Genomic DNA, 15,145 nt, shown 5'->3' with positions numbered 1-15,145 from the left:
GCTGCGATTGTTCTCTCATGGCGGTCCGGTCTGCCCCATAGTATAACATTGGGCCGAGCGCTGTCCGATAAAGGATCACATGGCATTGGCCCTGTTAAACCCCAAGTTTTAGCTAGCGCGGCTCCCACGAGTGCTGGTATCCAGCTTTCCAGGGATCCTGAACAGAGTAATGTCATCAGACATCTGGTCACACCCTGCTGGGGCTGTGGGGCAGACATATTGTTCTCAGGACTGGTGGGCATCACTGTACACAGGGTTATCAGCCGCATTTCTTGTGCCTCATCCATTATCAGTAAATATATGCCTCCATGGCAGGGAGCCCCCCGGACTCAGCCCCAGGGGTGTGGGGACGGGTCACACAGCAGTAGGCGGGTCGGTGACGGGTGAGGAGGGTGTGATGTGGGGCAGGAAGTGACTGTAGTGTGGAGTGAATGGTGGGAGCATGTGAGTGTGCTGCGGCAGCGGAGGAGACTCGCCATGACTGACCACTGCTGCTGACATTACAAGAGCCGGGTAAGACCTGCAGCGCCACCTCCGGGCGGTGAGGGCAGCGGCGGCGCCAGTGCCGGACTGTGCTGCCGACCAGGACCACATGTTGGGGCAGTGCAGGGCAGTGCGCTCCTGCTGTTAGGACTTGCTGGGAGTTGTAGTGCCTCCCCTCTACTTTCCGTGCAGGGGCCTGTAAGGCTCCAGTCTGGTGCACAGAGTCAGTGCTCGGTACCGGAGGGGAACAGATGGGTCTGACTCCCCGGCATCCGCGCACATTGCCACAGGGGGTTGTCCTGGAAACTTTTTAAGCTTTGACCTAATAAGAAAAAAAAGTAATGGCAGGAAGAGGAGGGGAAAGTAATGGAGGCTCAGCCAGAGAGTGAGCCCTCATTATCCCACAGTGAGGAGGGGGCCTGTGCTGGCCACTCATGATAATAACAGCCCATGTGCAGGGCACAAAAGAAAGCACCAGGCTGCCAACCCTGCAACACGTGTGTATGGCTGCAGGCTATTGTCCCCTGTTATCAGCCACTTGTGGTTCTGCAGGAAGCGAACACTGCGCTGCCCCCATTATTACCATTATGTCCCATATCATTGCTCTGTGCTGCCCCCATTATTACCATTATGTCCCATATCATTGCTCTGTGCTGCCCCCATTATAGTCCATGAGCCGGGCCAGATATCGGTACCACCCGGAGTGACTAATTTTCTTTGGTATTTTTAGGTAGATGCATGTCTGTAGTTTATTTTTTGATATGATAGCCCTTACATATACGTAGCTTATTAACCCCTTCAGCCCTAGGCCTATTTGTACCCAAGTGCCTAAGCCAATCTGACCTGTGCCACTTCATGGGCTAATAACTTTGGAACGCTTTCACCTATCCAAGCCATTCTGAGATTGTTTTCTCGTGACATATTGTACTTCACGTCAGTGCTAAATGGGAGTCAATATATTTTACTTTTCTATATAAAAAAATGCTAAATATTCGGAAATTTTGGAAAAATCGGCAATTTTTTAACTTTGAAATTCTCTGCTTTTTACAAAAATACTGATACCCCCCATAATAGTTATTAATTTACACTCCCCACATGTTTACTTCATATTGGCATCATTTTGAAAATGAAACCTTATTGTTTTACGACGTAATAGGGCTTATAGTTTTATGCGCAATTTTTCACATTTACAGCAAAACCCACTTTTCAAAGGACCAAGTCACTTCTGAAGTCACTTTAAGGGGCTTACATAACAGAAACCACCCATAAATTACCCCATTTTGCAAACTACACCCCTCAAGCTGTTCAAAACTCATTTTTAAAAACTGTTAACCCTTTAGGTGTTCCACAGGAATTTTAGCAGAATGAAGGCGAAATTTCAAAATTTCATTTTTTTTCCAGATATTACATTGTAATCCAATTTTACCTGCAACCTAGCAAGGGTTAACGGCAAACCCAAACTTGGTTACCCTAATTCTGCAGTTTATAGAAACACCCCACATGTACTCGTAAACTAAAGTATGGGCACACAGCACAGCTCAACACGGAAGGAGCGCTATGTGGTTTTTGGGTGGCGGATTCACTGGAAGAAATCTAGGGGGCCATGTCACATTTGAAGGCTGCCTGAGGTACCCCCACAGTGGAAACCCCAAAAAGTGACCCTATTTTGGAAACTACACCCCCAAGGAATCTTTTAGGGGGTATAGTGACCACTTTGACCCAACCAGTGTTTCACAGTAGTTGGAAACACTTGGTTGAGAAAATGGAAAAAGTGCATTTTTTACATGAAGGTGTCATTTTAGGCTCATTTTTTTATTTTTAAGAGGTGTACCAGCAAAAAATGCACCCCACTATTTGTTCACCAATCTCTCCCGAACACAACAACACCCGATATGTTGTCGTACACTGCAGTATTGGGGAACGGCAGGCCTCGGAAGGGAAGGAGCGCCAAATGACTTTTGGAGTGCAAATTTTACTGGAAGAAATCTAGGGGGCTATGTCACATTTGAAGACACCCTGAGGTGCCCCAACACACGCACACACACTGACACATACACGTTCTGTGCTGAACAGGACTCTCCGGTCTTCTCTGCAGAGCTCCTATCTCCCTCTGTAGAGGCTGACACCTCCCAGGCTTGTGACTGATCACATGGCCGTGACATCACCACAGGTCCTGTAGTCCTGTACTGTGTGCTGCTGCTGGTAAGGAACTTGTGGAGAGAGGGGGAACAGTCACCTAGCACCAGCGCTCCCAGCTCTAAGAACGAGCGCCTCATGAAGGTGGGCCCCTGCCTCCTCCTTCCCTGCGCGGCGGCCTTTCCCCCCGGCGGCTGTATTCGGCGTATAAGACAACCGCCCTCTTGGAGCCATGTTTTTCATGGCTAAAAAGTCGTCTTATACGCCAGGAAATACGGTAAATAAAATTTTAATGTTTTTCTTTGTGTTTGCAGGTGTTTACTGACTATCTAACGGCATGATGGAAGTACCAGCAAGGAAGAAATCACGGATCGACTGTATCATACACTGCTCTAATGATGACAGCGATGATCTGGCGTCCCTTAAGGATTTGGACTCCTGGAAAACATTGCTTAGGGCTGCAGAGATCAGGCAGCATGAATCAGTCCTGGTAGCAGCTAAGGGCCTTGAAGAAGGAGAAATACCACACATACAATATCACCGTAAATGTCGTAGTATCTTTACAATGAAGAAGTCACTGGATTCTATCCTTGGCAAGGGTGTCAATGTCGAAACAGCAAGCAAAATCTCCATGAGGAAGCTACCGAGGGGTGCCCCCAGTGATAGCAGGGTGTATGCCAAAGTATGTATCTTCTGTGAGAAGTCAAGCAAGTACCTAAAAGGAAAACAAACAAGGGAGCCAATTGTCCAGTGTGTTGAGCTACGAGCAGATGAGACGATCCGCAGAGCAGCGATAAGGAAAGGCACACAGAGAATACTTGGTTTACTTAGCAGAGACCTTGTTGCTGCAGAGGGGCACTACCACAAGTCGTGCTACAAACTATTCACAAAAGATGATTCCCAAGTGGCCTGTAGGTCTAGTGCAGCTGAAAATCAGGTCGAAAGCGAGGAAGTACGCTACGAAGAGGCAGAGAAAGAGGCCCTTGAAGAACTCTTCTTGTATATAAGGACTAAATTGTTCCCAAACCCAGAAGTACTGCCTATGATAAACCTCACATCTAGGCTTGAGAGATTAATGATATCCCGTGGTATCATCCAACTGAAACCATCGACAAAGAAACATGTTCGACGAAAACTTGAAACAGAGATTGGGGAATCACTCCGCTTTCTCTCAGATGAGAAAGGTAAGCTTCTAGTCTATCCATGTAGCCTATCAATGGACGACCTTGTCCGGCAAGTACACAGCATGACAAAAGATCTGCAAGAAGCAAGAGCTGCTAACTCTGGAGATATCGTAACCAAAGCAGCAATGCAGCTAAGGAATGAGATCAAGAAGCAAGATGTGAGTCAGCCATGGCCTCCCAATACAGATCAGAATGTCGTTCCTGCATTAGTCACTCAATTCCTGCAAACCCTGCTTACAGGAGATTGTGAGTGCCAAACTACCTGTGAAAGAGCTCAACGTCTTGCCACATCCTTCGGCAGTGACTTGGTTTTTGCTGTTACCAATGGAAAGACAAAGCCACCAAAGCACGTACTGCTATCCTTTGCAGTTAAGTCTTTGACCGGCAATACAGAACTGATTCGAACTCTGAATCGTCTTGGCCACTGTGTGTCATATTCAATGGCTGAGGAGATCGATACAGCCCTTTGTATCCAGAAGTTGGAATGTTCAAAGGATGACATCCCAATGCCAGCAAGTATCTACCCAGGTGTGTTCACAACCCTGGCCTGGGCTAACATTGACAGACTTGAGGAGACACTAAGTGGAGCAGGTACATCTCATAGAGTCAATGGCATTGCTGTTCAGTCCAATGTTGCATGCTCTGTGACAAAGAAAGTCCTGCCAGATGTAACCAAGTCGAAGAAAAGAAGCATAACTCTGACAGAATTAATGCTACCGATATACAATGTTGGGCAGCGGGGAGAGCCACCCAGGATTGAGACTTCGAATGTTAACACTACCAAGGAGGTCCAGGATTCAAAAACCAAAAACCATATCTGGCTTCTGGCTAGAATGTCAGACCATGAGGATCAGACCACCAGCAGTTGGACTGGGTTCAACATAAAAATCCGCAGCGACATTGTAGTGGCCCAGGACACTGTAAGCTACCTGCCCACTATCAATGCTCCTGCAACAGCCATGTCCACTGTGAATGAAGTCTTGGAGCAAACACATGCCATCATGCAGACCCTGAAGCTTAACAGAATTGTGTGTGTGTTTGATCAAGCACTCTATGCCAAAGCTGCCGAGGTTATCTGGAAACAGGAGAAGTTCAAGAACATTATAATTAGAATGGGTGTCTTCCACACAATCTGTAATCTCCTCTCTATCATAGGGAACAGATTTCAGGATGCAGGCCTTAGAGATCTGTGTGTTGAATCCGGTGTAATCGCTGAAGGATCAGTGTCTGGAGTGATGGACGGCCGGAGGTACAACAGAGCAGTGAGACTACACAAGCTGGTCTATGAAGCACTTATGAGGCTTGCATGGAAAAACTTCCTTCCATGGCTAGAAGAAAACCATGCAAGGGACCTTCACCATCTGGATGAAACACTGAAGAACATCACAAACTTTCGCATCAGTGTGTCGCAGGGATCCTTCGAAAAGCTCTTGGATAATGAATCTTGCACACTTACCCTGAAGCTCTTTCAAGTTTATCTTGAGACCCTCAGAAATGAACAACTCTCAGCATTCTGGATGTCATACTTGGACATGGTCGAGACCATGCTGGCCCTGGTTCGAGCTTCAAGAGAAGGCAACTGGATGCTTCACCTAGGAGCAATCCGACAGATGATACCATGGTGTTTTGCCTATGACAAGGTCAACTATGCCCGATACCTAACCTATTACTATGCCACAATGTCTCGGCTGCCCATAGAACACCCAGAGGTCCATGAATACTTCATGCAAGGTGGCTTTTCGGTCCAGATCGGTAGCAAGAATCCTTTTGGACGAATTCCTGTGGACCAGACCATTGAAGAGACAATCAACAAAGACACCCAGACACCAGGGGGCACAAAAGGCTTCAGCCTCAAAGTTGGAGCTGTTTCCAGGTTCTACCTGACATCAGAGTACCGCAGTATGTACTTGAGGCAGCTGAGGGCCCTGGTAGGCCAACAATATACTGACTTCAGCCATTCAGACCTACAGGTGTCTAGGATTAGAAGAGATGAAGCCGATGTCCAATCTTTCGTTCAACTGCTGGAGACAGGTTGGGTGAACCCCTTCAACAAAGAGCATAATGGTGAACTTATCAGTTTGTCAACAGCGACTGTAGCACCACCAGATGTAGCCAAAGACCTTCAAGGGGCATACAGTATAGGAGAGGATGCATATCAAACATTCAAGGATGAGCGTTTGGGTACCGATAAGCCAACTACATTGTTTCATGACAAGATGACGAAGAACAAACTTAAAACGTTCTCTAACATCCAAATGAAGACACGCAGACAAGGTCTTGGCAAGGAGGTAATTTTGAAGGCTGACAGAAACCTATTTGGCCAGATGATACTTGTAGCTGAGAACAGAAAGCTACAAATGAGTGATGTCTTGACTCATCCCCTGGGTCCATTGCCATGGGCACTTGCCAATGGTGATGGGTCTATCCGCAAGACCAACAAGGCTGCCCTCGCAAGGGAGTTGGAGAGGAATGCTCGTCCTGCAGAAGTGATCCCCGAGCCCTCTGCAACCATCATTGATGGGATGAGCCTGGTTCAGAAACTGAAGGGAAACAATGCAACATTTGGCCAGCTAGCAGGCACAGCAATGAGTCGCGCTATCCATGAGGGTGCTAAGAGCAAGCGCATTGATATTGTCTTTGACGTCTACAAGGAGACATCCATCAAAGATACAGAAAGAGTCAACAGATATGAAGGCACAGGGATCCATTTCAAGAACATTCAACATGGGCACAACATCCAGCAGTGGAAAAAGCTTCTAAGTAGTTCCTCCAACAAGGCAAGTCTCATAAAGTTTCTGGTAGAAGAATGGAAGGCGAAACACCACAGGGAGAAGCTTGAGGAGAAGGAGCTGTATGTCACATGTGAGCAGCTCTGCTTTAAGATCACCAAAGAACAGTGGGAAGAGGCTGCTGACCTTAAGTCAAATCAAGAAGAAGCAGACACACGCCTCCTTCTCCATGCTCTTCATGCAGCAGAATCTGGTTACAAGTCGGTCATCATCACTTCGGAGGATACTGATGTCATGGTCCTGTGTCTGGGCATGTGCCACAAAATCCCATCCCACCTGTTCCAGAAATGCGGTACACAGAACCGGACAAGATTCCTGGATATCACCACTCTGAGCCGAACATTGGGAGGCAGCGTATGTGATTCATTGATTGGTATGCATGCATTTACAGGCTGTGACACCGTCAGTGCATTCGCTGGCCGTGGGAAGATGACGACACTCAAGCAGTTGAAGATGAACAAGACATACCAGGATGCCTTTCAGGAAGTTGGTCGTTCATGGGAAGTGTCTACCGAACTTTTTGAGAAGTTACAGGAAATCACCTGCCACATGTACCTGCCAACTACCCAAACAACTGAGGTAAACAGGCTCCGTTATCAGCTGTTCTGTGCCAGACGTGGAGTGGTAGAGTCAAGTCAACTCCCTCCTTGCCAGGACTGCCTTTTCATGCATGCACTGCGTGCAAACTACCAGGCTGCGATCTGGAGGAGAAGTCTGCAGAGCCAGCCATGGGTTGCAAACCCAACAGACTGCGGTTGGATGATAGATAACGACGGAAAGCTTGTTGTCAAGTGGATGCAAGGGGCACCAGCACCAGAAGCTATTATACAGCTACTGTCCTGCAAGTGTGTGCGGTCATGTGAACTTCCTCAGTGTACTTGCCTCAGCAATGGCCTGAAGTGCACAGACATGTGCAGATTACAGACATGCCAGAACAAGGGTACTGAAGACGAGCCAGTAGAACAACAGTCAGATTCAGAGTCCGATGTTGAAGATATTATGGAGTAACATATATATATATATATATATATATATATATATATATATATATATATATATATATATATATATATGCACATGACATGTTCAGTGTGTATTTACATAACTTGGATTAAATTTTGTTACAAATACTACATCTAGTCACTCCGGGTGGTACCGATATCGTCATATTTGGTTCTTGGCTCATGCTAAAATTCCTGTGGAACACCTAAAGGGTTAACAGTTTTTAAAAATGAGTTTTGAACAGCTTGAGGGGTGTAGTTTGCAAAATGGGGTAATTTATGGGTGGTTTCTGTTATGTAAGCCCCTTAAAGTGACTTCAGAAGTGACTTGGTCCTTTGAAAAGTGGGTTTTGCTGTAAATGTGAAAAATTGCGCATAAAACTATAAGCCCTATTACGTCGTAAAACAATAAGGTTTCATTTTCAAAATGATGCCAATATGAAGTAAACATGTGGGGAGTGTAAATTAATAACTATTATGGGGGGTATCAGTATTTTTGTAAAAAGCAGAGAATTTCAAAGTTAAAAAATTGCCGATTTTTCCAAAATTTCCGAATATTTAGCATTTTTTTATATAGAAAGGTAAAATATATTGACTCCCATTTAGCACTGACGTGAAGTACAATATGTCACGAGAAAACAATCTCAGAATGGCTTGGATAGGTGAAAGCGTTCCAAAGTTATTAGCCCATGAAGTGGCACAGGTCAGATTGGCTTAGGCACTTGGGTACAAATAGGCCTAGGGCTGAAGGGGTTAATAAGCTACGTATATGTAAGGGCTATCATATCAAAAAATAAACTACAGACATGCATCTACCTAAAAATACCAAAGAGAATTAGTCACTCCGCTTGGTACCGATATCGTCAAATTTGGTTCTTGGCTCATGGACTATTATTACCATTATGTCCCATATCATTGCTCTGTGCTGCCCCCCATTATTACCATTATGTCCCAAATTATTGCTCTGCGCTGCCCCCATTATTACCATTATGTCCCAGCTGCCCCCCATTATTACCATTATGTCCCATATCATTGCTCTTTGCTGCCCCCATTATTACCATTATGTCCCATATCATTGCTCTGTGCTGCCCCCATTATTACCATTATGTCCCATATCATTGCTCTGTGCTGCCCCCATTATTACCATTATGTCCCGTATCATTGCTCTGTGCTGCCCCCATTATTACCATTATGTCCCGTATCATTGCTCTGTGCTGCCCCCATTATACCATTATGTCCCATATCATTGCTCTGTGCTGCCCCCATTATACCATTATGTCCCATATCATTGCTCTGTGCTGCCCCCATTATTACCATTATGTCCCATATCATTGCTCTGTGCTGCCCCCATTATTACCATTATGTCCCATATCATTGCTCTGTGCTGCCCCCATTATTACCATTATGTCCCATATCATTGCTCTGTGCTGCCCCCTTTATACCATTATGTCCCATATCATTGCTCTGTGCTGCCCCCATTATAACCATTATGTCCCATATCATTGCTCTGTGCTGCCCCCATTATTACCATTATGTCCCATATCATTGCTCTGTGCTGCCCCCATTATTACCATTATGTCCCATATCATTGCTCTGTGCTGCCCCCATTATTACCATTATGTCCCATATCATTGCTCTGTGCTGCCCCCATTATTACCATTATGTCCCATATCATTGCTCTGTGCTGCCCCCATTATTACCATTATGTCCCATATCATTGCTCTGCGCTGCCCCCATTATTACCATTATGTCCCATATCATTGCTCTGCGCTGCCCCCATTATTACCATTATGTCCCATAGCATTGCTCTGCGCTGCCCCCATTATTGTCACATATCTGCGGCTCTCAGACCATTGCTCACATCTGTGAGGGCTCCCAGCGCTGCCCCAAGGATGTTACCAGAATGGGTCACTAATCTTAAGACGGGGTCATTTTAGCTTTGGAGACTGACAGACCTTTATATGTGGCCAATGGCGGCTGGTTTTGATCATGCTGTGTGGCCAGGTGAAACAGTACGTCTCACCTGTGCTGTCCAAAACTGGGGGAAAAACTGCGTAGGACCCAGCTGGGCTCTGTTCACACAGAGTTTAGAATGAATTTTGCTTTAAAAGCATCTTGGGAAAACTTCCCATTCATTTCTATTGGAAATCCTGGTAGGGAAAGAAATAGTGCAGGTCACTTCTTTACAGCAGATCCTAAAGAAATCCTTTCTAAACTAGGCACTGTCCAATCGGAAGGTCACAAAAAACACAGGGAAATTTTTGTTCCAAAACTCTTTAAGGGTTTCTTCATGTGCTGTTTTTACTGTCTTACCTAAAATATGCAGCATTTTACATGAACATCGTAATTACATTTCTGCAATCTCGTGCACCCACTGCTTTCTATAGTTTTATTTTCTTTTCTGCCTGTTTTGAGCCCTTGTGTGTTTTTGCCAAGATGCAGCTTATCAATTCTTTCATCATCAGATACAAGTGAATGGATTGAAAATGCTGCAATCGGCACGTAAAAACACAAACTGAAGCAGAGAAACACTGCAGACTCCAACTTGTGAACTTCGCTTTCAGGCCGTCATAAACTGCGAGTAGAAGGTGATTCAGGAATTGCTCCTTTTTCTCTGGATCTTTGTAAATCTCAGAAGGTTTTTATTTATTTCTTTAGTGCTCTTTGAATCATTTTACTGGCATTTCTTGCAAATTTTGTTACATTTTTTTAATCCATTGAACAATGAAAATAAATCTAGCATTTTTGAAGCAAAAACACAGACAAAATGCCCAAAAATCCACCCAGACCCTTTATAGCCTTCCCATTGACTTCTATTGTAAAGTGTGGAGCATCTTCAGAATGGGAAGACGCCTGAAGAACGGTCAGCTCACTTTTAACCTCTTAGCGTTTTTCTCTGACGCCCATGACGGCACCACTGAGAAAGGGGGGATCCGCCCACCAAGGACAGGAAACCTACAGATAAAAAGGCGGTACCTCTCTCCCGCATCATTTGGTTTCCTGTCCTTGATGGGAGCCCCACAGACTTACCAACAGAAAGACATTGTGGGATTCCGGGGCTAATCAGTCCGACTCAGGCAGCGGGGGTCCCCCTGCCTCAGCTGATGTGGTGACCCGAAGCACCACCGCTGGGGCTAGTGGGCCTCTTGGGTGTGCGGGGGAGGTGGCATGGAGTTCGCGGCCACCTCCCCAGCTAAGATGCCTGCAGCAGCAACAACACCCAGGGGGGGTCCCTCTGTGGTTGGGGGGAGTGGCGCGGCTCTCCCTCCTGAGCGTCAGCCTGCACACTGCAAAAGCCGGGGGTTCTGGTGTGCAGCGTCCCGCGCGGCGCCATTTTGGATCTGACTGCGGGATTTGGCTGCGATTCTCGCGATGCGGGCTATTGCGCATGCGCTGGCGGCGGCAGAGCACTACTGCGCAGGCTTGAATAGACGGCAGGAATTACCACCACATAAAAGGGAGAGGTTGCCCAGGTCTGGCGCTTCTGTGGGCTTAACCAAGCATCATGAGCGACCTAGAGGCATCAGCCCTATCAAAATCGCCACCACCACCACCAGCGTCGCCGCAGCAACAGCAAAAGCGACGACAGCAAAAAGGACACCAAAATGTTACCGGTAAAGAACGCCAAAGGTCCCTGCATAGCAAGGAGTCCAGTACGGCGTCCGGCAAAAGGACAGATGCAGAGCATCCCCAACCGGGGAAGAAAAGCTTAGGCAAATCTAAGCATAGAATTTGTGCCCTTGTAGAGAAGACCTTCCGACTACCTGGGAGAAAAGGCTTTGTAGCATTTGTATACAGCAGACAGTATCTGTAGGGCTTCCTGGGTTCGCAGCCGACCTCAAAACCCTGATAAAAAATTAGGTGGAGGACACTTTTAGATCCCTAAAAGGCGGTAAAAAGTGGAGGAAGACTAGACACAGGTCCCCATCTCCTGGGTCTAATATTACGGATAGTGATGATGTGGACTCAGATACATCTAACTCCTCTTCTTCTTCTTCTTCATCATCCTCTTCTTCCTCTGGGGGTCAGTTGTTTTCCCTTGGAAGACACAGATGGCCTCATTAAAGCGGTTAGAAGCACTATGGGGCTAGTGGACCCTCACCCAAAAAGATCGGTACAGGACATCATGTTCGGGGGTCTTGAACAAAAAAAGAGGAGAGCATTTCCCCTTAGCGAGACAATATCCACACTAATCAAAAAAGAGTGGAAAAAAACCCATAAGGAAGGCGTTACTAACGCCAAAACGAAAGTACCCTTTTGGGGAAAAAGCCCATAAACTAGATGTCGCCATAGCTAAGGCATCCAAGAAATTCGCTCTCCCATTTGAGGACATGGGGGTCTTGAAAGATCCCATGGACAAAAAGGTGGATGCCTTTCTCAAAAGTTCCTGGGAAGCAGCTGGGGGAGGTCTAAAGCCGGCAGTCGCCGCCGCATGTACATCCCGTTCATTTCTTAGCAGATGCTTCCGCCGATTCAATCAGGATAGCTGCTAGGTCAGCAGTTTTCTCTAACGCGGCTAGGCGCGCCCTCTGGCTTAAGTGTTGGCCAGGGGACCTACAGACAAAATCCAAATTGTGTACCATGCGAATTCTTATTTGGCCCCACCTTAGATGATATCTTAGAAAAGGCGGAGGATAAAAAGAAATCCTTTCCCTCCCTGGGTTTCCCTTCCTACAGAAGGCCCTTTCGGAGCAAGAGGTTTTTCCGAAGGAAGCCGGGGAAAAACCAAGAAAAGTGGGAGGATAAGAGAATCAAGAATACAGGGTTTTTGTTCAATAAGAGCCCCAATGACAACAAAAAACCTTCCCAATGAATGTTTGCCCCAGGTGGGGGGAAGACTGTCCCTCTTTCGGCTTGGGAGAAAATTACCTGCAGTGCATGGATCCTGAACATAATAAAATCGGGACTGAAACTGACATTTCTCAAACCCCCTCGTCCCTCCTTTATGGTGACATCGCCAAGATCTTCAGGGGAGGAGCAGCTGGCGTTGGAAAATGAAGTCATTGGACTGGTGAACAAGGGGGTTCTCCTAGAAGTTCCCCCCCCCCAAGAAAAAGGGCTAGGATATTATTCCCCTCTGTTCCTGAGGAAAAAGCCGGATGGGTCATACAGGACTATCATAAACTTGAAAAACCTAAACAAATACCTAGAGGTCCAAGCGTTCAAGATGGAAACAATAAAGACATCTATAAAAATGCTGTTTCCTCGGTGTTTCTTGGTAGTCCTGGACCTGAAGGATGCTTACTATCACGTCCCTATCCACAGAAATCACCAAAAGTTTCTCAGGATAGCAGTTCACATCAGGGGGGTGTTACACCACTTTCAATTTTCAGCCCTCCCCTTCGGGCTAGCCATAGCTCCAAGAGTATTCACCAAGCTAGTTGCAGAGGTAATGGCTCACTTGAGGGAACAGGACAGACTGATCGTGCCATACCTAGACGACCTTTTGGTAATCGGCTCCTCTCCCCAACACTGCAACAAACAACTAGATGCAATAATGCGCTCTCTAGAAAAGCTGGGCTGGCTGATAAACTTATGGTTATTACCATTCCAAATACAAGAATATCTGGGTCTTACTCTAGATTCCGTAAAACAGGAATGCCGACTTCCTGCGGAAAAAATACAAAAATATCGGGGCTGGTGTCCAAAATGCAAGATCTCCCCTCCATAACCCTCCGCGAAGCAATGTCCCTCTTGGGATCCATGACATCATGTATCCCTGCAGTCCAATGGGCTCAGCTCCATTCGATAGACCTTCAATGGCAAATCTTGTCAGAAGAAGTCTCTCTAAAAGGGAATTTTAGAAGGTCGGTTCAGTTTATCTCCGCACACAACTTGGTCACTAAACTGGTGGACATCGCAAAGCAATCTTTCCCAAGGGGTCCCGTGGGTAACTCCAATTTCAAAAATAGTAAACACGGACGCAAGTCCCAGCGGGTGGGGGGCTCATCTGAACGACCTATTAGCCCAAGGTACTTGGCCACCGACTCTAGCAAAAGAATCTTCCAAAATGAAAGAACTACTGGCGGTCAAGTTTGCACTACTGGAGTTCTTAGGGCCCCTTCATTCCCACCATGTCAGGATTATGTCAGGCAACAGGGTAGTGATAGCGTACCTGAATCACCAAGGGGGTACTCGCTCTCAAAAACTCATGGAAGTAGCCAAATCAATATTCCACATAGCCGAAAGCAACCTTCTATCCCTGTCAGGCCTTCACATAAAAGGGGTGGACTATTACAGAGCGGGCTTTTTGAGTCGTTCCCGTCTAAAGCAAGGAGAATGGGAGCTAAATCAAACAGTGTTCACCCAGATTGCAGAAAAATGGGGGGTGCTGAGCATAGACCTCTTCGCAAACAACCTGAACAAAAAAGTAAACACTTTTTTGCTCCATAAACCCATTGGGGAACCCAGTATCGTTGGATGCGTTCCTGATTCCATGGCTCCATCAACTAGCGTATGCATTTCCCCCAATTGCTCTGATTCCGGCAGTGCTGAGGAAGATTCGGGAGAACGGGGCTCATGTGATCTTGATAACCCCGTTCTGGCCGAAGAGTCCTTGGTTCTCTTGGATGATGAGAATGTCAATATCCAACCCGTGGGTACTTCCAGACCTTCCAAAACTCCTCTCCCAGGGCCCAGTTCATCATCCGCAAGTTGCGAGCTTACACTTGACAGCCTGGCATTTGAGAGGCAGCTACTAGAAAGCAGAGGTTTCTCTCCGGGGCTGGTATCTACTCTACTACAAAGTAGGAAACCAATTACGACCAAACAATATGGGAAAATATGGAAAAAATTCCTTTCATCCTCGGGCGCTAAAATAAATGAAGGAGTCCCTCTTAAATCCATATTAGAGTTCCTACAAAACGGGTTGGAAATCGGTCTAGCCACGAGTACCCTGAAAGTCCATGTGGCAGCATTGGGAGTCCTATTTAACTATGATTTGGCGGGGAATCGGTGGGTTTCCAGGTTCATCAGGGCAGCAGGTAGATCGAGACCTCTTCCAATAAGGGTTACCCCTAAATGGGATTTAAATTTGGTCCTTAAGGCCCTGACTAAACCTCCCTTCGAACCCTTAGAGGATATCCCATTGAAAATCCAATCCCTCAAAACATCTCTGCTGGTCGCCCTCACCTCTGCACGTAGAGTTAGCGACATACAGGCTCTATCTGCTAAACCTCCTTACACCCAGTTTTTGGAGGATAGGGTTGTTCTCAAAATAGACCCAGCATACTTCCCGAAAGTAGCATCCCGATTCCATAGAACTCAAGAGATATCTCTTCCCTCCTTTTGTCCCAACCCTAAAAACAAGTAAGAATCCTTACATACATTAGATGTCAGAAGATGCCTCATGCATTACATAGAAGCCACCAGAGAGAGTAGGGAGAACGCCTCTCTTTTTGTGTGTTTTCAGGGTCCCCGGAAGGGGAAAAAAGCCTCCAAAGCCACTTTGGCGAGATGGATCATGGACGCCATCAGCCTAACATACTCATCAAGTGGGATGCCCGTACCGGGAGATGTCAAGGCTCACTCAGCGAGACCAGTAGCAACCTCT

General features: G+C 46.5%; 1 protein-coding gene across 2 annotated transcripts in view; it reads left to right on the top strand.

Moving 5' to 3' along the window:
- Positions 1–326: 326 nt before the first annotated feature.
- The window catches only part of CDK4 (cyclin dependent kinase 4), a 52,706-nt gene continuing 37,887 nt past the window's right edge, over positions 327–15,145 (top strand). The window contains exon 1 of one of the 2 annotated variants that reach the window (XM_077297785.1): positions 327–513. The gene's annotated coding sequence lies outside the window, so the exon portion shown is untranslated. Of the gene's footprint in view, positions 514–10,056; positions 10,182–15,145 lie in introns of those variants that run through there. The other variant, XM_077297786.1, reaches the window with a different exon arrangement.

Source organism: Ranitomeya variabilis, chromosome 3, assembly GCF_051348905.1.
Source record: "Ranitomeya variabilis isolate aRanVar5 chromosome 3, aRanVar5.hap1, whole genome shotgun sequence".
Classification (NCBI taxonomy): domain Eukaryota; kingdom Metazoa; phylum Chordata; class Amphibia; order Anura; family Dendrobatidae; genus Ranitomeya; species Ranitomeya variabilis.
The sequence above is the reverse complement of the archived record's forward strand: the minus strand, read 5'-3'. Positions and strand labels throughout refer to the sequence as shown.